At 41.9% G+C, this 26,434-nt stretch overlaps 1 protein-coding gene across 1 annotated transcript in view; it reads left to right on the forward strand.

The window, feature by feature from the left end:
* Positions 1-1,185: 1,185 nt before the first annotated feature.
* Positions 1,186-26,434, forward strand: part of LOC136874721 (uncharacterized) — a 231,397-nt gene continuing 206,148 nt past the window's right edge. Inside the window, exon 1 of the mRNA XM_067148381.2 lies at positions 1,186-1,305. The gene's annotated coding sequence lies outside the window, so the exon portion shown is untranslated. The remainder of the gene's footprint in view (positions 1,306-26,434) is intronic.

The following is a 26,434-nucleotide window of genomic DNA, read 5'->3' on the forward strand; positions in this document are numbered from 1 at the left end:
CTTGGAAAGGCTAATTTTCATACCATACTAATTGCACCTATTTTTAAGTGCCAAGATATTGCACTGCAGGCTTTCGGCACAATCAGCCATTAAGACCAAGTCGTCAGCATAGGCCAGACTGCTTACTACATTTACATACAGCTAACAGAATCCCTCTCTGTCACTTTATACCGTTCGGCAGATGATCCATGTAAACTATGAATATAATACATCAATTGGATTTACGTCGTAGCGACACAGATGAGTCTTATTGCAACGATAGGATAGGAAAGGGCTAGGGGTGGGAAGGAAGCGACCGTGGCCTTGATTAAGTTACAGCCCTAGCATTTGGCTGGTGTGAAAATGGGAAACCATGGAAAACCATCTTCAGAGCTGCTGACAGTGGGGAGTTGAACCCCCTATCTCCCGAATGCAAAAATGAATAAACACGCGATGTAGCATTTCTAATTACAATATCCGAGAGATATTTCACGTCTCTTTTGCCGATGCTCTCATTTTTCAGTTTCACATCTAGATTACCCCTGTGGGTTGGGGCGATACACCCACGGTATCACCTGGCAGCGTGGATTGGCGATCTCAGGGCCCTTAGCTGAGTCCTGACATTGCTTCCACTTACTTGTGCCAGGCTCCTATCTATCCTAACCGACCTTCCTTGATCAATTCTTGTTCTTTTCCGACTCCGACGCTATTAGGTTGCGAGGGCTAGGGAGTCTTTCATTTTCACGCCCTTCGCTGCCCTTGTCTTTTTTGGCCGATACCTTCATTTTTCGAAGTGTTTGATTCCTTCTGTTTTTCCTCTCTCTTTTGTTAGAGGATGGTTGCCTAGTTGTACTTCCTCACCACCACCACCTTTCACTGGTCCCCAGGTTGTACGACTCTGTAAAAGTACCGTGCCTTCCAATGAGTAGACTGAGTTGCACGGAGGGCCATATCTGACGCACATGTGTTACTGGGGCACCCCTGGTTTAGATGATCGGCAACATTGAGGACAATGGTCGCTTTACCATCGAAGATACGTCATTCGAAGAAATGATTGCCTATACATTGTTTGGGTCGATTTTAATGGTAACATACAATATCTTAGTGTGGGAAACGAGAAGTTGTTCCATAAACATAAAGTGTAGGGGTAGTTCCAGTCACCTGGCAATGCTGGATCGCTCTGTATCCCCACTCCCCCTCATGTCTGCGCAGCTGTGCTCCGGCAGGCAGCTGGGGAGACTCGGAGTCTGGTTGATCAATAGTCGAGCAGAGCTGCCCGTCCTGTGCTGAACAGCCGTCGTGAGGACTCCTCTCCGTACTCTACAGGTAACCACTCCCTATTATCTCCTCATAGCAGGCAAACGAGAAATACATTTCACACTTTACGCTTGAATAGAATAGACTAGACCTACTCCATTCCCCTAGTTTCGGATTGGTAGAAATTGAGGATACGGTATTGATATAGTTTTGATATAACCATTTTATATAGTCCTTATTGCAATATAATATTGGTTAATATTACCACATTCTACATTATAATTAGATCTAGTAGTATATCTTATATCCGTTTTACTTGTCATCTGTTATGCCATGCATATTCTGCTGAAAAGTATAAAGTGGCAGGGAGGGATTCGGTTAGGTGTAACTGTAATAAGCTGACGACTTGGTCTTAATGGCAGATTGTGCCGAAAGCCTGCAGTATAATTCTTGACTCTTGAAAATAGGTGCGATGAGTAATGGTATGAAAATTAGCCTTTCCGAGACTAAAGTGATGTCAGTTGGTAAGAAATCCAAGGAGAATTGAACGTCAGGTTGGGAATAAAGAGCTGGAACAGGTAGATACGTATAGTGAGATTGAACAAGGTGCAGCGAAGCCAATGCACGAAGCTCGCAGTATTCTGTAAGAAGGACTCGGACGAAAATACTTTTACATCGGTTTGTTTTCAGGCCAACTTTGCTTTACGGGAGTAAAAGGTGGGTGGATTCAAGATATCTTATTCATAAGTTAGAAGTAACATGACTGCTGGTACAAACAGGTGGGAACAAAGACAGGATGGTACTCGGAATGAGACGATAAAGGCTAGGTTAGGAATGAATTCGATGGATGTAGCTGTACTCATAAACCGGCTCCGGTGGTGGGGTCATGTGAGGCGAATGGAGGAGGATAGGTTACGTAGGAGAATAATTGACTCCGTTATGGAGGGTAAGAGAAGTAGAGGGAGACCAAAACGGCGATGGTTAGACTCAGTTTATAACTATTTAAAGATAAGAGGTGTAGAACTAAACGAGACCACAGAACTAGTTACAAATAGAGAATTGTGCCGGCGTTTAGAAAATTCACAGAGGTTTGCAGACTGAACACTGAAAGGCATAACAGTCTATAATAATGATGATGTATGTTATTTTTAACGTCACTGTTTACTTTTAATGATTCATTGTGAGGCAAAGAAGCACGAAATCATCTTTTTTAAGGCGGTAGTCCTAAATGTACACGTTCGTTCATGACATTGAAAATTTATTTGCCCATCAGTTCAAACGAAAAGGCGACTCTTGTCAATGGTCATGATGAATGTGTCTGAGAACAAGGGAGCAGTTCAGACAGACGCGGACAGAGCCCCTGCCTTGAATTAACAAAGCGGCACTGACGACGTATGATTAATCACTTGCGACCAACTCCTAGCAAGCGACCAATTTATCAGGGGTGGGAAACGACTGACGTGCAGCTCGCTACCAGTTCTCGTCTAGACACGCCAATTTACAACTATATTCGCATGAGGATGAGGAATACTCACAGAATTTCAATAGATATGCATTTACGGGAACCTCGACGCAAGAACCTTCTCAAATTTAAATCATTTTTTGAGGTGAATTTTCTAAACAAATTATCTTCATTTTCTCAAACTTTGGCAGGCTTATTACAAAATCTGTTGAAAATCTTCATATTAAATACCATTGGCCTGTAGTAAACAGTGCAAATTTTATATTGAAAAGTGTTTACGTATTTTTAAAAATTTCAAATTTTAGGAATATATTTAATGAAACAATATAATATTTCACAATGTAGGCTATGCTATCGTATGCATATAATTTCACTCTATAAGTTGTATTGATTTCGAGGCATAAGGGATGGGAAATTTCATTCAGAAAGTCTTATATTCTAAAATTATGTCCATTATCTTGCAAGAATTTACGATATAATCAAATAATTTTAACTAGCCTATATCACTTCATTTTAGTACAAAAACTAGAAAATGGCTATATCTACCTTCCTGAAAAATGGCATTAAGTTACCTTAGTTTGCAAAATATACACTTTTATACGAAAGAAACAAAGATAGTTGACTTTACTTAAGGGTATCTATTCATGTTCTTGGAAGAACAATAATGTACATAAGCTGTAGGCTATATGTTATTCTTTGGCTATTTTCTGAAGTGTGGGTCCCCTTAAAACTTTTCATGGGTTACTCATTCGTTTTCAGGTGGGCTTTTTTATCGTCCCAACTTTATGCTGATCTGATTTGGTCTAATGTGAATTATAAGTATGTGCTATTAAATTATATGCAAAATAGGTCTCGTTACTTCGTAAAACCATTCTATAGGCCTGTTTTTGGCATCAGATCAATGAATGATTAAGTTGCAGAAACCACCTCCAATTAATTGAATTAAATATGTATGCCTCCCCGATAGCGTACTTCCTCGCTGCGGAAATGCCGCATTTCATTGAATTATTTGAGTTATGGATTTGTAAATATTACAAAACCATTCCTAAATATTGCCACTTGTTTTAGTTTTGTAGTATCTATCGATAGGACCACTAATAACATAAATATTTGAGAATAAAATTTTAGGCCTTCCCCTAACTACCATTTCACTCAGCGTTAATAAAAATTATTTATGGCCTAGATTGTAGTGATTTATTCCCCGACTTTACATACAGATTTTCATTAAATTATCTTCAGCCGTTTTCTCGTGATGTACGTACATACATACATACATACATACATACATACATACATACATACGTACATACATACATGCATACATACATACATACATACATACATACATACAGAAAGACAGACAGACAAACAGACATTACCGAAAATAAAAGAGTGCATTTCCTTGTTACTATGGACACGACCGATACAGAAATACCATTCTTTTTAAATTCTGAGCAGTGTAAAGACAAAACTCTTATATTATATGTATAGACTTGAGACCGTAGTTGAAATGGACTGCTTTGTGACATCAACCGTGAAGTCATTGGGAATCAGTTCCTTCCCCATGGGCAGTTCTGTTGTCAACAGCCCACGACTCCCTGTGGGTGGGAGCGGTAGAATAACACCGACGGTATCCCCTGCTTGCCGCAATACGGGACTAAAATTGACCCCAGGAGCTCTTAACTTGGAAGCGTGGGTGGGCGACCACGGGGCCCTCAGCTGAGTCGTGGCAATTGCTTCCACTTACTTATGCTAGGCTCTCACTTTCATCTATCCTATCCGACTTCTCTTGGTCTTAGTGTTATTTAGAGGCTGGTTGCCTAGTTGTACTTCCTCTTAAAACAATAATAATCACCACCACCACTCAACTGCGCACCTTCACAAGGAAGTTTGTTTTAGGAAACGAGGTGTGACACAAATCATTCTGGAGACCCAGAAGTGCAATGTGTTAGCAAGCAAACAGTATTGAACCATTGTGGTGGCTTCCCCGCCTTTTTGACAGTTGGTTTAGTGAACGTCAAGTGTTAAGCGTTTTGAGCCGCTGGAGTAGTCTGCTGTGTTGTCAAGGCTGTTTAAGCTACTGCTAGACCTCTGCCACTACCAATACTCAACGCCTGATCAGTGAAAGTGGTAGCATAGTGTTTAGCAAATTAAAGCCCGGCTTTGTGGCAAAATGGATAGAATACTTGCCTTTGGCCCGATGGCCCCGGTTCAATTCTTGGGATCAACCAGCTCGTACTCTTAATTCCCCTGACTTGGGGATTGGGTGTTTATGAACTCTTCGCTATTCATTTCATCCTCATTGGTCACCGCAAAGCCTTTCCAGACGCTATGCACTATTATAATTTTCATCATCAAATTAAAATGTAGAATTTTACAGCATTTCCTGCGGTCGTACACGTCGTTCACTGGTTTATTAGCTTCCTCGGTAGGTCGATGATGGTGTCCGACCTATGATCATGGGTTCGATTCCAAACAACAAAAGAAAACACTAACCCTAAAAGATTGCATTTCATTTTAGTAGATCTACCTATAACATTAAATTACTCCTATAACAGCAGCCCTGGTGTCCTGCAAGGATGAAGTAGACGGGAGTGAAATGCCAGCACTCTGTTATCTAAAGTTTACATTTTAATAATAATAATAATAATAATAATAATAATAATAATAATAATAATAATAATAATAATAATAATAATAATAATCACAATTTCCTACTAATTACTATTACGATTTTCGGAGACGTCGAGGTGCCGGTAAATCTACCGACACTGCTGAGCTACTCGGTCCAACTTCACTGTGACAAGGAATACCATGCCACTTTCACACGCTGCCAAACATCGAAGGCATTTTTCGTCCCAAAATACGAACGATTTATGTTTTAATAAATGCATTAGGCAATAACTTTTAAAGTTCTGCTTTTGTCAGTCTCGAAACTAATTTTCTTACTGCTGACCGAGTGACGAAACATGAGACAGACCAGACCTCCAGGGGTCCACAGAAAATATTAAGAAACAATTAGACTCACTGATTTGTATGTTCGAGATTGAAATGGATGATATGAATTCTGAAATCTTCAAGAAAATCCATCTGTGACAGATTTCGTCCAGATTTCAGGAGGAAATGTTCCAACGTTTTGAACAGCTTCTTTCCCGGTGTCGGATGAAAGTGACATGTAGATAGTCCATTTGCTCCAACCTCTCTATCATAGGCGCCAAGTAGTTAAACATTTGCGGAGAGTGGTGGAGGATTGTACAAACATGTTAGTTATTAATAAAACATTTAGTGTATCTATTAGAGAATAAGTACACCACTACAGCAGCTTTTAATTACCTGAAAATTAAATAAATAAATAAATAAATAAATAAATAAATAAATAAATAAATAAATAAATAAATAAATAAATAGTTGATTAATTTAAAGTTTGAAGATAAATAATGTTGGGTGTGTTGAATATTACTTTATTGTTTTCCGGCAAATGTGTTGCATCTCGGCTCATTCTCGCTAATAAACACGTCTGCTACTGAATGAAGTTCTAAGTTCATGGCTTCTTCACGATGACAATGGACTACAGAAACGGCATTTGTGCGGAAAGTGACCCTAATCGGCAGTGGTAATTTTACAGCAGAGCTGATCAAAAGTGTATGTGGTGTAAAAATTGCATTTCTATTTTTGACTTCTTCTTAACAAACTAAGTTACGCAGCATTTCGAGTCTTCGTCACTCGATTTCATGGAAATTTTGTACAATTGTTAAAAAATAGTGAAAAATTACGGGTATTTTTTTCAAAATACAATTTTCTTAATAGCAGCAGTCAATAAATATTTTCTTAAGTATTGCACCTACAAGCATGAACTCTTTTTTAAGTGCTCAGGATCTCATGCCAATTGTACAGGCACAAAAATCTCAAAAATGAAGATATGTCTTTAACCTCTGCAACCCCGAGAAATATCGTTCAGCAACATGATTGTTAAGAATTTCACAAATACAGGCAAGAGATCTTGCAGATGTATTTCCTTGTTCAGGTATTCTACCAAGAACCGATCATACCCTCTCCCTTCCCCTGTAGAATTTCAAGTAACATCGATGGAAAACCAAGCGGTCCTTATCAAAGTCCGATTCATGTAAACACAAAATTTCATCACTGTGGTTGTCATCACCTAGAAGAAACTGCTGTATTTTCTGCAATATTTAATGTACATTTGTTTCAAAACCTGACGGCAGGCAACCGAGTGTTACGTCCATTACCTCGCAATAAAGTTTTCGAATTTACCACGAATTAGACTCACTGATTTGTATGTTCGAGATTGAAATGGATGATATGAATTCTGAAATCTTCAAGAAAATCCATCTGTGACAGATTTCGTCCAGATTTCAGGAGGAAATGCATGTCAGGGTCACTACATTCATCATGACTTAGAGGCGCTTTCCTTTTCCGGGGTAATTTTGGAGACTCGACATCCAGTTTACTAGTCTGCTGCACCGTTTCATTTCAGGTTTCTTCAAAATTTTCTCTGAGGTACTATATAGCTGTTGAAAGTGTAACAGTAATTTTACTGGCCATTAAAAATCGAAGGGCCTTTCTTTATAAGGCAGTATTTACGGTGTCAACGTGTCCAACGGCTTAACCAAAACGTTGAATGCGATAAACAAATCGAATGGTTGCATCTACATTAAGAAAGCATTTGTGTTGAGACCTGCATCAAATTTATCATCCTTACAAACTGTATGAAAACATTCGTGTGGTTCGGTAAGTTGGATAAAACGGAAGACAATGCAAGGTACCTTACTGTCCATCTAGTAGGACAGAGTAGTCTATGGTGTGCAGTATCATCAGGTTTAAACTGAGTGAAGAGGACCACCCTTTTGGGAGATTGCTTGACAAAATTGATTAAATCTTTGATTACTCCTATTACATTCCGACATTGAGGTAGTCCTTTTAGAGTATCCTGTAATACAAGATTCAGAGAATGTGCCAAACAGTGCACAAACGCAGCTTTATTTTCAACTGCTATAGGTTTAGCCTGCACTCCATTGTAGAGACCAGCCATGTTTGCTGCCCCGTCGTAACTCTGTCCTCGAGAGTCGGATATCGGTAAGTTCAAGCGCCTTAAGATGACAACGGTAATATTAAACAAACTCTGAGCTGAAGTGTTTTCTGTAAATTCCCAATAAATATTCATCTATTTGTAAAGAGTCCAGAAGAGATCTTAAACAAATGCTGAATTGTTCTTGTGTTGACACGTCCGTGGTTACATGTCATATTATAGCATTCTATTTTGCATATCTGTGATCAGATTTCGAAGTAAGGTGTGATGGAAAATGAATAGTAGTTCATTAATTTGAGAAGGCAACCGCGATTTTCTTTCATTTGCTTGAGTTTTGTTTTAAAGCACTAAATTTTACTGCCGCTTCCCTGTGGCAGGCCGAATTTTCATGTACAGTCGAAACCGGTTAGAACGACACCGAAAGGATCGCCACTTAACGGTCGTTATAGGCAATAGTCGCACAAACCGATCTTTTTTGTTATTGTTGATCAAAATGTCATATCCATAAATTTTAGACTGCATATTTACATGGTTATTTAACAGAATAAGTTAATACTTCAAAACACGTAAGTGAAATAAGTACCGTACTTGCAGTAGGCCTACAGTATGTGTGGAGTGGGACTGGGAGGAACTTTTCTTCTAATGTTTACACAGTACGTACAGCGATGATAATATGTCAGCTAACTATAAAATAATAAGTGAGGACAGAAGTAGCAACAATGAAAATTGATCAGTGATGTCGCACACGGTCTGGGCTATGTTCTCTCTGTCCTTCCAGGTTGTGGAAATCGTTGAGCGTGATACAATTCCTTCGCGATGCTAACGTTTGTTTTTTCATTTTGTTATCGCCAGAAATGTGCGATTTTTCTTCGTTATTAAACACAATTTTTTGGAACATCTTCAGAGCGATGCTTGCCGTGACTATTTAACAGACAGACTGATTTGAAATCTGCAATCTACTAAAAACAGGAGTTTGAAAATAAGCGTTATATTGTTGTCAGCAATCCCCAAACGTGTAACAAACAACTACTCAACATTGCACGTTATGGTCGATATATTTATCCGAAAATTCAATGCTGGTCTTCCGATTGTAAGTTGAGGAGGTACTACCCCCCATCCTCAGGGGGGAAATGCTGGTCTTCCGAGTGTAAGTCGAAGAGATACTACCCCCATCCTCAGTGGGAAAGTGCTGGTCTTCCGAATATAAGTTGAGGAGATACTACCCCCATTCTCAGGGGGAAAGTGCTGGTCTGCTGAGTGTAAGTTAGAAGATACTACCCCCATTCTCAGGAGTAAAGTGCTGGTCTGCTGAGTGTAAGTTAGGAGATACCACTTCCATGCTCAGGGGTAAAGTGCTGGTCTGCTGAGTGTGTAACAATTCGTGAATACCAATAAATAGTTTCTTGAATATCATAAATAAAATATATAAATAAAGATATATAAATACATTAAATTAATCAAAAACTTCATAAAATATTTGAAATAAATTAAATTAATAAAAATAATTAATCGAAATGTCCGTAGTATGGGCACCAGAGTTCTCCAGAATGGATCCCTCGAATTTAGATAGAGCATGATAATTCTTTATATCCCACGGCGTGTACATAAAAGCTGCGTACTGGTACATCTGCTTCAGGCCTTACCTAATCTCCTGAAAACGACTAAATAGATAGAAAGTGCACCTAGGTTCATCAATAACTCCACTGATTCTAAAATATCTAACTATATTCTCAATAAAATCCGTGCATGAGCACCTCATCAACACACCAAAATACACTTATAATACACAAACAAAAGATTGATGGAAGGCTCCATATTTACAACAACAACAATGAAAACAGTGGGAAAACGAAAGCGAGAACTAAGCTGCCATTTCTAGTTAGTTCGTTGAACAATATACATATATGTATATAAGAACCCTTCACTGTCTCTGTATCAACACGACTTGCCGATTCTCATAATCAGCACTTATAACACCACACAGATATTGTACCTCGTAATACTATGTTCACAGACTTTAACACTTGTTGTAAAGATATATACATTTGAGCGACACACGCTTGTCGATCCTGAACATAAATTATGGAAAGTCTGAGTTAGCTTTCACCAACATATAATTCCAGGCCGCCACAAGTGCTACAATACCTAACGCGTAAGCACTCCAATATTTGTTGATCATCCACTTTCCACGAACATAACAAGACTACGTTCCACGAACGTTTGAATTCCAGTCCATTGTAGCAGTGTCTCTCGAATACCGTATATCCAGTTTCAATCCCGTGTGTGTTAGCACTCCTTCATCCCCATACAGTGTGTCTGCACTACTTCCTTCTCTTACAGTGTGTCAGCACTCCTTCTTTCCCGTACCGTGTGTAGTTGTCGTCTCTTCCGCTGTGATATCCAAGTATATAAAGACCTCGGCATTCCCCTTCCTCTCACATGATACGCCTAGATTGATCCTTGCCAGCCAATCATGAGTGATCCTCTTGTCAAGACCACGCCGTGAACTCATTCTTGGTCCCAAGACATAAACAAACTCTGGGGTGTTTCACATGACTCATATAACTTTCCGAGTACAACAACAAGTACATCTCATAAGACACTGAGATGTCCGCATGAGTCATACAAATTACCAGGGTTATTAAAGCAATGTTTTCCTAGCCGTACAAAACAAATTACTCATACTACATATGTGGAGATCTCCCAGCTTACAAATATAAATGACAAAATATACAAAAAATACTGATAATAATAATAAAATCGAATACTGACAATAATATCTCTCACTTCCACATATAGTGCGAGGGTGTGATATCTCTACTATCACAAGTGTAAGTTAGGAGATACTACCCCCCCCCCCACAGCCTCAGGGGGGAAGTGCTGGTCTTCCGAGTGTAAGTTGAGGAGATATTACCCCCGGCCTCAGGGGAAGAAGTGCTGGTCTGCTGAGTTTAAGTTGAGGAGATACTACCCCCGGCCTCAGGGGAAGAAGTGCTGGTCTGCTGAGTTTAAGTTGAGAAGATACTACACCCCATCCTCAGGGGTAAAGTGCTGGTCTGCTGAGTGTAAGTTGAGGAGATACTATCCCCCAGCCTCAGGGGGGAGGTGCTGGTCTTCCGAGTGTAAGTTGAGAAGATACTACCCCCATCCTCAGGAGGGAAGTGCTGGTCTTCCGAGTGTAAGTTGAGGAGATACTACACCCCATCCTCAGGGCGGGAAGCGCTGGTCTGCTGAGTGTAAATTAGGAGATACTCACCCATCCTCAGAGGGACAGTGCTGGTCTCCTAAGTGTAAGTTAGGAGATACCACCTCCATCCTCAGGTCTTCTGAACCTGTATTGTTGGGTTCGATTCCCTTAGTCGGGTTGTGTTTGAAGATGTTTGAAGGAAGTCGATCGACGAGGCTGTGGGGTGGGGGGTGGGGGTCGTCAAAGCGAATGGAAGGGACAGGTTCGGCCATATATAGTAAGAGAATGAATTACTATTTCATGGTGAAAGATATAAAACTCGATTATTATTTGTTTTACGTCCAACTAAGTGATTTTACAGTTTTTGATGACCGCCAAGGTGCCAGAATTTTGTGCCAGCATACTTACCCACTCAAGGCTGAGAACTTGGGCTGACCTGCAATCACTTTACTTTATCAGTCAGCTGACTTGCTATCTTGCAGCGAAAGAACACGTCTGAGAAAGTTACTCCTATAAAGAAAACAACCTACCAAGTTTCGTAAAGAAAGGCTCATAACTCTTAAGAGTTTTCCAGGAAGATAACTGGAATTTCTGTCATGTACATCAGTGTTTATTTACGTGTTCTATTCCACGGGGATGAAGTTACCGTGCCACATGTTCCTTGTGTTGTGTTTTGAGAAGGGGATTTCTATCCTAACCCGCATGCTTGAAATGTTGGGAACCATCACCGTCCGGGCGAGTGTGGTTTCTTAATGACCTGCAAATACAGACACCGGATGCCCTTTACTCCAAAATGAAACAATAAAACAAGCTGTGAAGTGTAATGGAAGCTACCGTAATCATCAGCTTATACTTGTTAGGTGAACCGGTTTGTTTTAACACGAGTTGAGTTTCGACTGGTTGGCTCGGACAACCCTGTGTCTGGGCCCGCATTTTGCTGACTTAATAAAGGCCAATAATTACCCATAAATAGCAAATTTATGGTGAAAAATATTTATTTACTCAAAATATACTGGCTTAGGCTGAATGACAAGCGTCGAGCCGTTCAGTTCAGAGGGACCCCGCTTCGATTTCCAGCTGGATGGCGTATGCTTAATTCTTCTGGCTCGTGGACTGGGTATTTTTGCTCCTTTTGATACACATACAATACATTACACTACCAACCACCACATCCCTCCACATAGGAAGAGCATCCGGCCGTAAAATAGAACCACATGCGTTCGCCTACCAGAGTGTGGGGTGGTTTAGAGAAACAAACGAGACCACTTTACCCTTTGCGAAAATCAAATTAACGTAAATTGTTTCCCGGTCATGGCCATCCATCAACAGCTGATAATTTCAGATGGCAACCTGCCATAAGACATAGCCTGCACGGTTGCTAGGTAACATTGTCTGACCATCCATCCATACTTTACATCATAGCCTGCACGGTTGCTAGGTAACATTGTCTGACCATCCATCCATACTTTACATCATAGCCTGCACGGTTGCTAGGTAACATCGTCTGACTATCCATCCATACTTTACATCATAGCCTGCACGGTTGCTAGGTAACATCGTCTGACTATCCATCCATACTTTACATCATAGCCTGCACGGTTGCTAGGTAACATTGTCTGACCATCCATCCATACTTTACATCATAGCCTGCACGGTTGCTAGGTAACATTGTCTGACCATCCATCCATACTTTTCATCATAGCCTGCACGGTTGCTAGGTAACATCGTCTGACTATCCATCCATACTTTACATCATAGCCTGCACGGTTGCTAGCGTTAACTTCCGCCACGCATTTTGTCGCATTGCGTAACACAAATTTTCGGATGGCGCATAAGACATATTTATGTCAAAATATTTCACACATTGCAAAATTGACTGAAACTTTTGTTCAGTTAGTAGACATCAGAATTGTAGACATTAAATTGATCATTTCGCTCCTGAAGGAGACAGCAGGGAAAGCAGGGCTACACATTTATTTTGATAAGACGGAATTTATGACAGATATAAAAAATGCTCCAAAATCCCTAACACGAACTATGAAAAAATTAAGAAAGTAAATATTTGTTTAAATACTTCCGAGAAATAATTGAGTCTAATGGTCTCGATGAAGAAGATCACGCGGACTGGAGCTAGCTTATCAGCAAAGTTGCGAAGTAATTGAGTGAAAGTACGCTAATTTCTTGTAACGATTACTTTCTTAGTCATTTTCACTTTTAATTTACTTCTTTGAAATAAAATTGTCATTGTACATGCTCGCAATTGATACACGTCGCACGGAATTGGAAATATGAACAAATAAATGATGGTGGAGACTTCTACTACACCTTCACCAGCACTGTCTTACCTCTCAGTACTTCCAAACACATTCCGAGACTGTCCATAAAAGTGAAACACGGAGCTCGATAGGTGCAGTCGCTTAAGTGCGGCCAGTATCCATTATTTCGGGAGGTAGTGGGTTCGAACCCCACTGTCAGCAGCCCTGAAAATGGTTTTCCGTGGTTTCCCATTTTCACACCAGGCAAATGCCCTGTACCTTAATTATCGCTGTTACCGTGTTTTTGTGGTAGTTATGCGTGAAAGAAGGTGCGGGGTGGTGAACAGGTCTCAAGCTATGAAAGTAAAATTAATTTAAAATTTTAACAAGGTTATATTTTCTTTTCAAAATTTAGAAATAACAAACATGGCAGGTACAGAGTAGCAAGTCAAAAGGGTAGTTACAATATTTACAGAATTTGGGCTTCGAGCCCTGACTTCACAATGCTTGGGCAATCAGCCCAACCTTACTTCAAAATAAGTATTAACAGAAGGGCAGAAAACCCCATTCATGCTCAGGAGCACTTGCTCCAAATTACACCGAAAAGCCTCCACTAGGCATACAACACTCAATTTTCGAAAAAGAGCCACTCGCTCTCAACTTTAAGCCTCTCAAAGGCCACACCAAACTCCACCTTCAAGTTGTCCTCACTGGACATAGACACAGGGGTAAAATACCCAACCTACTGAGGTCTATTAAATGAAAAGGGGTAATTACATGACCTCCAAAATAACAATTTGAGAGGAGGCGATCTGCACTCCGAATACACTTTGTTTTTAAAACCTAATCTGACTCTAGGCCACTAATGCAAGGGCTAATCCCATACTACAGAGGTGACTTTAGAAAAGAACAATTTGTTTTACGTTAACTAAGAATAGGTTGAGAAAAATAAGTTCACCTCAAAACAATATGATTGGGAACTCGAGAGGGTTAAGCACTCTCTATCCCGATATGCAGTTTAAAAGATGGAATAGATACAAGTTCCTTTACATTTTAGGGAAGGTTACATAATGGAAAAACTTCGGACCCGCCCCGAGAGTTAAACTGCTGAGCAAGCAAGAAAAGAAGTAATTAATCGGCCATTACCTGGTTGTTGACTGTCGCCGAAGAAAGAGGCGCTTCCCGCCCCCTGCTATGTACTTTACACACTGAAAGATGGAACAGAAGTGGCCCGGAGACCCTAAAATCAGCAGTTTATATTCTCTCGCGGAAGGTTCGAGGCGTTAGGGGAATGAAAACACCCTCCCACAAACTCTTTATTGGGTAGGATACAGCAACATATTCAAGTTGGGGGAAGATACATCTGATTGGTCAGAAATTAATAAAAGAAATTCGGGATTGGCTAAATACAAAACAAGGGGAAAGAGAGGGGTATACAGCCAACTTAAACAATAACAGAAAGAAATTTAACAAGAAACAAACTTTTGAAATAAAAATTTCTCCAAAAAATAGTTCTTTCACTCCGCACTAGGGTGCACTATTGTTGATCTTCAGTAGTGTCCTCTAGAAGAGAAAGTTCACACTTCTTACTACAAGCAAAACAAAAATACGTCGAAAATTACACAGTTCAAAAACTCTAAAATTTCCACGTAGTGACATCTTCTGAGAAATTTGAAAATTAATACCGTCAATAAAGTTCAGACTTCCTCCAGCAGAGGAGTTTCAATTGGCGCACATTTTAAATTAGCGGCGTGGAAGTGTACCGCCCGGTACAATCGCCACGGCCGTTTCCTTCCCGCTCCTAGTCCTTTCCTATCCATCGTCGCGATAATACCTATCTGTGACAGTGCGACATAAAAGCACCTTGTAAAAAAAAAGAAGAAGAAACACGTCCATTCCTTCAAGTCTCTCTGTAGGGCATCTTTTCAGAAAATGGAAAGATGTACGTACTCCCCCTTAAGACGCCGAGGATGAGTGATGAGAATTTTAAGAAACAATTAATTTATTTGCAAAGTAAATGGAAAATCGACGGGCTGAGTGGCTTAAACGGTTGAGGCACTGACCTTCTGAGCCCAACTTGGCAGGTTCGATCCTGGCTCAGTCCGGTGGTATTTGAAGGTGCTCAAATGCGTCAGCCGCGTGTCGGTAGATTTATTGGCATGTTTAAGAAATCTTTCGGGACAAAATTCCGGCACCTTGGCGTCTCCAGAAACCGTAAAAGTAGTTAGTGGGATGTAAAATTAAATGGAAAATAATTTCAACTGATAAAGTCATAAACTAAAATAAAAATAATTGCTTTCACTTTGTGACGATAGCCTCTTAACGCAAAATGTAGTAATATATTCGTGGTGGTGATTATTTTTTAAGAAGAAGTACAACTGGGCAACCATCCTCTATATAACACTAATCAGAGAGAAAAATGGAAGGGGTCCGACACTTCGGAAAATGAAGGTATCGGCCAAACGAAGACAAGGGCCACGAAGGGCGTGAAAATTAAAGACTCCCTAGGCCTCCATACGTGATACCGTCTGGGTTGGAAAAGAACAAGAGTTGACCAAGAGAGGTCGGATAGGATAGATGAAAGTTAGGAGCCTGGCACAAGTAAGTAGAAGCAATGCCAGGACTCAGCTAAGGAACCCGTGGTCGCCAACCTACGCTCCAAAGTTCAGAGCCCCTGGGGCACCTTTCAGTCACCTTTTACGATATGCAGGGGATACCGTGGGTGTTATTCTACCGCCCTCACCCACAGAGGGAACAAAATGTAGTAATATATTCCTTTTCCTTGCAAACTTTTCTATTAATCCAGCCCCAAGCGAAAAAATCAGTCATTTCCTTAAGAATAACATTCTGTAAAGTAATTGTAACTGAGTATAATATTTCTCAGTCCTCCTCAGTGGTGTAGTGGTTAGCGTGATTAGCTGCCACCCCCGGAGGCCCGGGTTCGATTTCCGGGCTCTGCCACGAAATTTGAAAAGTGGTACGAGGGCTGGAACGGGGTCCACTCAGCCTCGGGAGGTCAGCTGAGTAGAGGGGGTTCGATTCTCATCTCAGCCATCCTGGAAGAGGTTTTTCGTGGTTTTCCACTTCTCCCCCAGGCAAATGCCGGGATGGCACCTAACTTAAGGCCACGGCCGCTTCCTTCCCTCTTCCTTCTCTATCCCTTCCAATCTTCAACTCCCCCCCACTAGGCCTCTGTTCCGCATAGCAGGCGATACCGCCTGGGCGAGGTACTGGTCCTCCTCCTCAGATGTATCCCCGACCCGATATCTGAGCTCCAGGACACTGCCGTTGAGGCGGTAGAGGTGGGATCCCTCGCTGAGTCCGAGGGAAAGAACCAACCCTGGAGGCTAAACAGACTAAGAAACAAAGAAAAAAGTATTTCTCAAGTAACTGTACTCGAGCACAGTACTCTTCTCATCACCGCTTATCAGTTACCTAAGGATATTTACAACAAGAAAAGCCAAAGCTGATCATTACAAGACCGTCATAAAACATACTGCTCAATGCTTTTTGGTCTTAAACAATAAAGGTAGAAGTTTTGAATTGGAAAAGAAGGAAAGGAAAGCACTAAGAAACATTCTTCGTTCAAAGAATGGAGGAAAGAGAACATATGATCCGGATGAATCAAGAGAGGATAAAGAAAATAATATTTGGTCATTTCGATAACAAAAGAACCAGAACCAAATGCGATGGTTCACCGAGGTTACACAGGATATGGCTAAGCTGGATGTCGCAAGAATCAAGAAAGAGAAGAAGCAAAGAAAATCTGTCTGGAGGGAGGAAAGGAGGAGGGGAAGTAGTGAAATAATGAAGAAATATTACAAAGTCAGGAAAGCAAGAAGAGGAAGAAATCCGAGCGGGTTGTCCGTGTGGTTCGGGACGCGCAGCTGTAAGCTTGCATTCGGGGGTTATTGGCTTCGAACCCCACTATTGGCAGCCCTGAAGATGCCTTTTTCGTGGTTTTCCATTTTCACACAGGCACATGCTGGGGCTGGACCTTAATTAAGGCCATGGCCGCTTCCATCCCACTCCTAGCCCTTTCCTGTCCCATCGTCGCCATAAGACCTATCTGTGACGCCGTGACGTAAAAAAACAAGAAAACAAAGAAAAGGTGAGAGTGAATGTCAGACGCCTCAACACTGCTGAAGTAGCTCGTTAACATCACCCCATGTGCCTTGGCCCACCAAGCGACCGCTGTTCAGTCCTATTGCGAGGTGTCGCGTTGTCAGCGCGGTGAATTCTCTCGGCCGTTATTCTAGACCGGGGCCGCTATCTCAGCGTCAGTTGTCACGTAAGCTGAGTGGACCTCGAACTCGGGACACGAGATGGGTTCTTGACTCCAGTCATTGCCGCCTGAACTGGCTATCTGGTCTTGGGTTCGATCGCTTGTTTTACGGCTTTTGGACACGCCAAAGTCATGGACACTGAGGTATGATCACCCCGGCGAAGCCCTAATGGGGCTCTCGGTTCCAATCTGAACCTAGCTTCAGGTAGTTCCAGTCACTTTTTTAGATGGCACTGGAGATCATTCACAGCGTGTAGGTAGTTGTAGGCAGGTTCTGTAGATGGCAGGCAAGTAGGCATCAATGACTCGCTGTACATGAAATGAGATATTTTAATAATTAGAGGCTGTTTGCCTCGACGTGAAGTATTTGAAAGTCTAACCTCAATCAGTGGGTCTTTCTGACAACGTCAAGTATTGTGGAGATAATATTGCCGGATTGCATTGAATTCGACTTTACCCAACCGAGTAACCTTGTTCCAACTCACTCGTGTCGATTTTAAGGGATAGTTCTCATGATGCTATTTGTGTTGTTAGAATTCCATGTGCCTGTCTATTTGAAATTGTAAACGCTGTAAATCTTTGTTCCTTGTGCTGGTTTATTAGAAATACACATTTGCCACTTCTGAAAACCTGTTTTTCCTATTTGACCTACACCGGAGGGACTGGAAGCTGAATGATTCTATTAATGTATTTCTATACATTTTCTGTATAATTCTGTTATTTTTATTTTCATATGGTACTGGAATACTGATATGATACCCATTATCCTGCGTATGCTCGGCTCTGCTGTCTTGCTTTTGAAAGGATTTATTATTTGTCATAATATCAGCTTTATGTTAATTGTGTCAATTATTCATTTCAAGGTAAAGCTACTTTGTGGTGTGAGGTTATGCTATGCCATTCAAACTAGGGATATGAGATCATTATTTACAACATAGTAAGTCCAGTGGAAAATAACAATATGTGAATTATAATGTACTGGGAATGGAAATATTAGAACTGCTCTATAATCGTCATATTAGCTGAGGAAGGTGGGACCGGGCGAGTTGGCCGTGCGCGTAGAGGCGCGTGGCTGTGAGCTTGCATGCGGGAGATAGTAGGTTCGAATCCCACTATCGGCAGCCCTGAAAATGGTTTTCCGTTGTTTCCCATTTTCACACCAGGCAAATGCTGGGGCTGAACCTTAATTAAGGCCACGGCCGCTTCCTTCCAACTCCTAGGCCTTTCCTATCCCATCGTCGCCATAAGACCTATCTGTGTCGGTGCGACGTAAAGCCCGTAGCAAAAAAAAGAGGAAGGTGGGGGTAAGAGGGGATATGAAGAAGATGGGAAGGGGGAGGGACGAGGTGTGGTGAGCATAACCGGATGTATGTCACTACGCCGGAAGTTTCTTCTCTGTCCTATCCGTTGATGATAACAGTAAGGTATTGCCCACAATACGCATTGTAGCGCTATCTCTGATTGCGGACTGATACTACAAGTGTCATCTGGCTTGGCACCGAAATTTATTATTCAGTTTCATCTCTAACCTATTATATCATCTTTGGGTATGATTCACCCTCTTGCCGCGCGCATTCGTCAGTCTGCCACCACTACTACTACTAAAACATTCCTCCCCTGAAGGCGGGGGGGGGGAGGGGAGGGGATGGGGGCGAGCCTCTTAGACGAAGACGCCGTCTCTCAGGCCAGGAGATTTGTTACGGTGAAGGAGATGCTCGGAGAAGGTGAAGGGGTTGGCGGCCCTGGCCTGTACTAGGAACTGTCCCGGCATTCATCTTAAGGTAGTGCAGGAGAATGGAAAACCATTCTCAGGACAGCCGTGAGGTCCACCCCTGTCCCGGCTCCCGAATGCGAGGCGTAGAACCCCTCCTCTGCACCTACCGACCCAGTCTGCCAGTCTCACTCATTCACCATATCTGTGTAGTTCTTTCTAGTGTCTGTGAGTGTGTAGTCAAATACTAAATGATTTTTAATTCTATAATGAAACCGTACTTTTATTTAATTGTAATACGGAGGTCGAGTCATAAGTCATGGCAACTAATTTTTTCTCACGAACAGGAGACAACACGGACAATCTACGATATGCATTTGGAAACGTACGGTATGTACTTGCGTATGATGCCACTAGATGGTGTATGTAAACAACAGTATGGGTCTAAGCATGCCCCCAAGTTCAGTGTGTAAGTGAGAGCGTCACAAAATGGAAGTCAACAAGCAGGAGCAACGATCCTATATTAAAATAGCAGTTCGCGGCAGAAATGCACGCCAATGCCATGCAGAGCTGCGGGAAGCATTAGGTGAGTGACTATGATCTAATCCCCAAAGTCAAGAAGCCATACGTGAACAACGGTTTGCTAACAAAGAGGACATCGTAACAGCATTTCGGAGAGAGGTGTCACACGTTAGCGATACACACACAGTGAATGGTATTCAGCGCCTGCTCCACCGCTGGCAACGCACAGTGGAAACCTTGGGTGATTATTTCGTAGGTCTGTAACCAGTGGAGACCTGTCCGTTGTACGTAGTCTTGTGTATTTGCTGTCTATACCATAATAAAACAAATGTTTACCAATGGCCTGTGTTCTGTCACTTTCCTACGAGAATCTCCCGAAGTCAGAATTTGTCTTCAGGCACTATGCATAAGTACATGCCCTATGTTTCCAAATGCATATATTAGATTTTCCGTGTTGTCTCCTGTTCGCGAGAAATAAAATAGTTGGCATCACTTATAACTCAACCCTCATACATGTGGAATTATTGTTCCTTTGGCGAATGCTTTATGGTATATGGCATTGGGTCAAAATCTCAAAAAAGAAACTATTATAACCTCAGTTAAGTTGGTAGACTGTGAACCTTGGTCTCTGTGTCGAAATTCGCTCAGAGAGTATCACAAAACTTACCATTTTGTAACCATTAAAAAAAAGATGTTGGTGTACTTCCCCGTCCGCTGTATCCCTCAAACCCGGGTACGTTTTGTTGTCTATAAATGTTTGTGTACCGAGCTCGATAGCTGCAGTCGCTTAAGTGCGGCCAGTATCCAGTAATCGGGAGATAGTGGGTTCGAGCCCCATTGTCGGCAGCCCTGAAGATGGTTTTCCGTGGTTTCCCATTTTCACACCAGGCGAATGCCGGGGCTGTACCTTAATTAAGGCCACGGCTGCTTCCTTCCACTTCCTAGGCCTTTCCTCTCCTATCGTCGCCATAAGACATATCTGTGTCGGTGCGACGTAAAACAAAATAGCAAAAAAAAATGTTTGTGTTCTCCACTTCTAATTCTCATCGCCATTACTGAAATCGAGTGCCCTAGCTGACATGGATATTGTGTAAATGGCGAGTGATTTGCCATATTCGTAATACTTGTATGTAGGCTACGGAGAAATTGAACCAATTATTATTTTTTTACTGGAAACATACTTTTTTTCAATCCGATTTGATCGTGATATAGCACACGGGTGTCAAAGCTTGCCCGCCTTAAGCGCAGTATCCTGTGCACGAGGACGCACGTTGCTGACTCAGGGCTCTACAGGCTTCAGTTACCTATACAGTACGTCATGGTAGAAACATTTATCTGCACAGGCTGTGGCATAAGAACTGACACAGTAATTTGTATTTGTGTACTCTTGTATCAACGCGGTTGCTTGAAGCCTGTTTTCTTTTGTTTAGGTTTATAAAAACATGAGATTTTGAAAAAAAAAATCTACAGCCTGTTTCCCGTCATTCGACCGGGTCAAGAATGGAATGCATGAAGCCCCCATCTAGTGGCGAGGATAGGAATTGTACCGGCTGTTGAAGCCTGTCGCACTCCTCTGGAACAATGGTTAATGACTAACAGATGAAATGACATGATATTGGAGTGTGTTGCTGGAATGAAAGATGACAGGGAAAACCCGAAATATCTGGAGAAAAACCTGCCCCACCTCTGTTTCGTCGAGCATAAATCTTACATGGAGTGATCAGGACTTGAACCATGGAACACAGCGGTGAGAGGCCAGCGCGCTGCCGCCTGAGCCACGGAGGCTACAGAAGCAATATATTAGCGGCATATTATTCGGTATTATTCTGGTTCATAATTGTTCATAGGAGAGTTGAGAATGGTAAGCCTCTAAAAAAAAAAAAAAGCTCTTTTCAATTTTGTAGTTCGTTGTTTGTGGCAGCCTTGTTGTTTGTGTAGGCCTACAGTCGAACCTCCAGTACTCGACTTTTCAGTATCTCGAAGCAACTTAACTTTCCCGGCCGTTTGTCCTATTCTTCACGTACATTTATTTCCCTATTACTCGAAATACGGTTACACGAATTTCTTGATTTCTCGAAGCAAACATTTCCTTCCTTGAAGCAAAAGATACTCTGTAACTCGAATTTTATGCGACAGTAACTGTGCAATACGGCATTTGTGGTTTGTAAGCAACAGTTCGGCTCCATGGCGTGCTGGTCTTTGGTTGAGAGGGTTCCGGGTTCGATTCCCGGCCGGGTCGGTGATTTTAACCTTCATTGGTTAATTCCCATGGCTCGGGGGCTGGTTGTGTGTGATGTTCTCAGCATTAGAAATCATCCTCATCTTCACAGACATGCATGCCTACTAATAGGCCATCTACGAGAAAAAGACCCGCACCTGGCCTCTCCGGAGAAAGGTTTACAGTGATGCTGGGAGCTAATATGACGGGAACCGAAAAACTAAAACTTCTAGTGATCGGAAGATCGGCGAAGCGTCGCTGTTTCTCTGGTGTGAATTAATTACCAGCCGCCTCTGTGGTGTAGTGGTTAGTGTGATTAGCTGCCACTCCCGGAGGCCCGGGTTCGATTTCCGGCTCTGCCACGAAATTTGAAAAGGTGGTACGAGGGCTGGAACGGGGTCTACTCACCCTCGGGAATTCAAATGAGTAGAGGTGTGTTCGATTCTCACCTCAGCCATCCTGGAAGTGGTTTTCTGTGGTTTCCCACTTCTCCTCCAGGCAAATGCCGGGATGGTACCTAACTTAAGGCCACGGCCGCTTCCTTCCCACTTCCTTGTCTATCCCTTCCAATCTCCCCATCCCCCGACAAGGCCCCTGCTCAGCATAGCAGATGAGGCCGCCTGGGCGAGGGACTGGTCATCCTCCCCAGTTGTATTCCTCGACCCGGAGTCTGAAGCTCGAGGACACTGCCCTTCAGGCGGCAGAGGTGGGATCCCTCGCTGAGTCCGAGGGGAAAACCGACCCTGGAGGGTAAACAGATTAAGAAGAAGAAGAAGAAGAAGATGAAGAATTAATTACCGGTCACATAGAAAGCAACCCACGAAGTCAAGCTCCATTTACGAATCTCGGCTGCTTGGTACTGACGAGAAGTTTCAACATGAAGGGACGAAAGGTTAACAGTAACAAACAGCAGAAACTAACGGATTTTTCCAAAGGTGGTAATGTTTCTTGTTTTTTTTTTTTCTTTTTGCTAGTTGTTTTACGTCGCACCGACACAGATAGGTCTTGCCTGGTGTGAAAATGGGAAACTACGGAAAACCATTTTGAGGGCTGCCGACAGTGGGGTTCGAACCTACTATCTCCCGAATACTGGATACTGGCCGCACTTAAGCGACTGCAGCTATCGAGCTCGGTGTTTCTTGTTTTACTACTGGATGTACTGTATCCTGTCTTCAATTAAAGTGGTGCGTTAAATTGAGTTTATTTGTATATTTTTAAATACTGTTTAGAATAATGTATTCAGTAAAAGCCCGTATATGCATATGATTCAATTATGTTGTATACATGCTCAAAAACGGTATTCTCTATATCTCGAAATTTCGATAACTCGAAATAAAATGTAGCTCCCGATGTGATTCGAGATATCGAGGTTCCACTGTATTTCGCCCATTTTATGCAAACGCCGTCTTGGGCACATTTAAATTATTGTACACTCCTCCAGACTTGCGCTCGTAGCAGCTCGTGACCTTGACATGCCTGATATAGCATTTGTGTCACAGGAGTCGCGGGTTCGATTCCCGGCAGGGTCGGGAATTTTAACCATCATTGGTTAATTTCGCTGGCACGAGGGCTGGGTGTATGTGTTGTCTTCATCATCATTTCATGCTCATCATGTCGCGCAGGTCGCCTACGGGAGTCAAATCAAAAGACATGCACCTGACGTGCGGAACATGTCCTCGGACACTCCCAGCACTAAAACCCTTACGCCATTTCATCAGCCCCATGCTGCACATTACCTGGGGGTTTTGAAAAAAAAAAAAATCATTCAGTTCCTCCTTTCAAGAACTTCCAAATACAATTTTAAAAAGGTATTTTTCCATTTAAAAGTCATGTTTACTTTAATTTCTCCGTTACAAATTACACGCCCCCTTATCATTTAGGAAAACCTGATTTCGATATGCTATCTTAAACCATCGCAGAATTATTGGGAGAGTCCACGTTACTTGGGCGACAAAAATGTTCACCTTTCATCTGGATAAATACTAAATATTCCACAGCAGCGATGCCACACGTGTCACTGATCGAAAAATAGGAACGTCATTTCCGGTTATGACGAGGCTAGCTAGGAAGTGGGTGTATAAATAACTTGCACGTCTTCTTGACACTCAAAACGAATTTCAGACTGAACTCTCTTAAGGCACGTTGTAGACTCAGTTCTCTTTCTATTTTGACATCACGCGATAACCGCGGCGTAGGGGCCCAACACTGGAAATATATTTAAAAAAAGGTGCATAATATAATTAGCGATCCTCTGTGCTGTCCGAGGAATAATCATTTTCAAATCTATTTAATCCGTAAATGGAAAACCATTATATTTAACCGAGCTCGATAGCTGCAGTCGCTTAAGTGCGGCCAGTATCCAGTATTCGGGAGATAGTGGGTTCGAACCCCACCGTCGGCAGCCCTGAAGATGGTTTTCCGTGGTTTCCCATTTTCACACCAGGCAAATGCTGGGGCTGTACCTTAATTAAGGCCACGGCTGCTTCCTTCCCAGTCCTAGCCCTTTCTTGCCCCATCGCCGCCATAAGACCTGTCTGTGTCGGCGCGACGTAAAGCCAGTAGCAAAGAAAGCATTATATTTAACACAATATATTTTTCATTTAAAGACTAAAATGTTTTCATAACTAAATAATCTTTCTGATATACAGGATTATACATTTTACGGGAAATAGGAAGGAAATAGTTGCTAAAATAAAACAAATAAAGGGGCAAAAACGGAGTTATTTCCCCTATTTTCTTTCTTTCTTAATCTGTTTACCCTCCAAGGTCGGTTTTCCCCTCGGACTCAGCGAGGGATTCCACCTCTACTGCCTCAAGGGCAGTGTCGTGGAGCGTGAGACTTTGGGTCGGGGATGAACTGGGCAGGAGGACCAATACCTCGTCCAGGCTGCCTCACCTGCTATGCTGAACAGAGCCCTTGTGGGGAATGGGAAGATTGGGAGGAATAGACAAGGAAGCGCCCATGGCGTTAATTTAGGTACCATCCCAGCATTTTCCTGGAGGAGAAGTGGGAAACAACGGAAAACCACTTCGAGGATAGCTGAGGTGGGAATCGAACCTCTCTCTACTCAGTTGACCTCCCGAGGCTGAGTGGATCCCGTTCCAGCCCTCCTAATACTTTTCAAATTTCGTGGCAGAGCCGGGAAGCGAACCCGGCCTCCGGGGGGGGGGGGAGGGACAATTAATCACACTAACCACTACACCACAGATGCCGACTATTATACATTTTACGGGAAACTTTCGTAGCAAAAAAGGAAGGAAATAGTTGTTAAAATAAGACATATAAGGGGGAAAAGGCATTATTTCTCCTATTTAATGTAATTTCAATCAACTCACTCGAAACTGTAGGGTTGCATAATTCATTCACCAGGGGAAAAAAAAGGATGTTATACCTAAAAAGTGTTAAATCGTTACTTTGTTTCTATTTGGGGTGGTGATTATTGTCGTAAGAGGAAGTACAAGTAGGCAACCATCCTCTGTTAACACTAATCACAGGAAAAAATGGAAGGGATCTGCCACTTCGAAAAATGAAGACATCGGCCAAAGGTGTATCGTAGAGATAGGATAGGAATGGTAGGAGGCGGAGTATTCATTCTGGTGAAAGAAGTATTTGTAAGCTACGAAAAAGTTAAGGATGAAAAACATGACAGTCTGGGTGTAAGGCTCATCCCTAAAGATAATAGGCAACTTGATGTCTTTGGAGTGTACAGACCGGGAAAGGGTAGCGCTGACGCTGATTCAGAATTATTTTATAAGATAATCAGCTATGTTGGAAATTATATGGAAAGGAATGTGATATTAGCAGGTGATCTCAATTTACCAAATGTCAATTGGAGAGGTAATGCAAACGACAGGAAGCATGAAGAACAAATGAAAAATAAGTTAATATGGAAAGGGCAGCTGATTCACAAAATGATGGAACCAAGTAGAGGGAAGAATAGTTTGGATGTGGTGCTGGTAAAACCAGATGAGCTCTATAGAGAAACAGAAGTAATAGATGGTATTAGTGATCACGAAGCTGTTTTTGTCGTAGTTAAAAATAAATGTGAAAGAAAGGAAGGTATTAAAATTAGGACTATTAGACAGTACCATATGGCTGAAAAAGCAGGCACGAGGGAGTTTAAGAAAAGTAACTATGATCGCTGGAAAATGGTAAATAAAAATGTAAACAGACTCTGGGATGGGTTTAAAGCAATTGTTGAGGAATGTGAAAATAAGTTTGTACCTTTAAAGGTGGTAATGTGAAAATAAGTTTGTACCTTTAAAGGTGGTAAGGAATGGTAAAGATCCACTATATTATAACAGAGAAGTAAAGAGACTAAGAAGGAGGTGCAGGTTGGAACGAAATAGAGTTAGAAATGGTTATGGAAGTAAGGAGAAATTGAAAGAACTTACTAGGAAATTGTATCTAGCAAATAAGTCAGCTAAGGATAACATGATGGCAAGCGTAATTGATGGTCATACACATTTTAATGAAAAATGGAAGGGTATGTATAGATACTTTAAGGAAG

Source organism: Anabrus simplex, chromosome 5, assembly GCF_040414725.1.
Source record: "Anabrus simplex isolate iqAnaSimp1 chromosome 5, ASM4041472v1, whole genome shotgun sequence".
In the NCBI taxonomy this organism is placed as follows: domain Eukaryota; kingdom Metazoa; phylum Arthropoda; class Insecta; order Orthoptera; family Tettigoniidae; genus Anabrus; species Anabrus simplex.